Source organism: Nicotiana sylvestris, chromosome 12 (genome assembly GCF_000393655.2).
Source record: "Nicotiana sylvestris chromosome 12, ASM39365v2, whole genome shotgun sequence".
In the NCBI taxonomy this organism is placed as follows: domain Eukaryota; kingdom Viridiplantae; phylum Streptophyta; class Magnoliopsida; order Solanales; family Solanaceae; genus Nicotiana; species Nicotiana sylvestris.
In genome coordinates, this window is record NC_091068.1 from 74,811,307 (window position 1) to 74,813,574 (window position 2,268).

Sequence of the window (2,268 nt, forward strand, 5' to 3'; positions counted from 1 at the left end):
ACTGGGTCGTAGGGAAGGTTGGGCCATTTTTTGGGCCTGTGGCTTGAAATTGAAGAAGAGGTCCAATTCCGACTTTCTTTATATTTTCGCTCTCTTTTCTTCTTTTATTTTTCTAAAACTAAATTATAAAAATACTTAAACTATTATTAAGAACTAAATTAAGTTATAAAAGCGTAAATTAACTCCCAATAACAATTAACGCACAATTAAGTATTAATTAAGCATAAAATTGTATATTTGGACATTAAATGCTAAAAATGCAAACGATGCCTATTTTTGTAATTTTTAATTTTTGTAAAACAAATTTAATTACTAACAATTGTAGAATTAAATCCTATATGCAAAATGCGACATATTTTTGTATTTTTTATTAATTTAGCAAATAAACATGCACAGATAAATACAAATAATTATTCAAAATATCACAAAACATCACAAAATTGCACACCAAGAAAAATTACTTTATTTTTTTTGAATTTTTTGGGAGTAATTCTCATATAGGGCAAAAATCACGTGCTTACAATAACTTGTAAAATTCATATCCGGACGGTACCCCCTATGAAATATATGAGTGTTAATACAAATCCAATTCAAACAGAAAATAAACATCGCTAAAGCGTAGAAAACTTGAAGTTTACCAATCGTCTTGTGGATTATATAAAGTCGAAAAATTATTTTGTGGATGCTCATTCGCCGGTGGTGACAAGTTTAAATCAAGGCAAGCTCTTTCATCAGCAATCTGTTCGGCAAAAACTGCTCCAGAATAACCACCCGATAACTGGGGGTTATCCCTACTATGCACACCCTCATTATTGGGAACGTCTTCAAACTTGACGTACATTTCCAACAATTTTATTATAATAAATTCTCTGTATTTATCCGGAATCCGCAAAAAATCTCTAAGAGTTTCATCATCTTCGATGTTAAACTCAGGATATTAAGCAAACCCCTGCGGAGTCACAGAATACGGAAATCTACCGGTTACTTTATGGTTCACCGAACGTTTCCTCACACTCATTTTTTACGTAACAACGATACCAATTTATCACACTTCATTATAAGCGGCAATTTAACATGACACTGTGGAGGTGAACTATACCTCACAGAGTTATTCTCCATTACAACCTCCCCCCCCCCCCAATAGAATGAAACTCTTATTTTTGGCTCTTCAGACATTATAAAAAAATGCTTGATAAGAAGAAGAGAAGTATGAACGGAAGTTTGAAGGAAAGTTTTGAATGGATTTTCATAAAATTCTAACGCCTTTAAATAAGGCAAGTCCTAGCTTGGGCTGCAGAATTTTTTTATGTAAAATGCAGTATAATACCACGTTTTATGTATTTGAATTATTGTTATGTCAGTTATCCGCAGAACACTTATTGGTGGGCCCAAAAATTAGTATAAAATACAGTATAATACTACGTTTAAGTAAAACGTAGTATTATAATACGTTTTACACTAACAAACAAATTGTCAGTCCTGCAAAACACTTATTTGGTGGGCCCAAATTGTTGTAAAACGCAGTATTATAATGCGTTTTAGTAAAAGTAAAACGCAGTATTAGATAGAAATGTAACTTTTTTTAACTATATAAACGTATTTTATGTCCAAAAAGGCATCATTTCAGTTTCGGACTCTTTATGACGCGTCTGGTGCTTTCTGTTATACTCTCCAACACACCTATTAAGAAAATACGAAGCGCTAGAAAAAAAAATTACTAAATTAACCTTAATTTATCTTGGCACATTAAAATATATAAATAAGGATAAATTTTAGAAAAATAAAATTAATTGCTTCTTGATTAGGTAAATGCACACTTATCATGAAGGAGTTGAGAAAGCGCAACAATATTAGATTTTTGAAAGAAAAAGTTTTTATTTTATTTTATGTTTAAAGAAAAAAAAGGAGAAACGAAATTTCAAAATAAACTAAGAAAGAAAGAGAAAGTCAATAAGAACTACTAATAAACAAAAAAGAGCAATTAACAAAAGAGAAAAAATAAACAAAGGAGTAAACCTCCTCCCAGTGGCACCTTCAGTCAGTTTGTTAATGAGGGAGCCATTGAAAATATTTGTACTTTTCTTCTGTATATACATGCATGTATACATTCTATTAAATAGTCTCGGTCAAAGTTTGCGGATGGCATACTGCCTTATATCTTACACATAGATTCGCCCCTGTTTGTCTATGTATTAACACGTAATGTTCAGTTCTTTACTATATTTTCTTGATCAAGCACCTTAGACAATAGTTAACAGAATAAGCAAA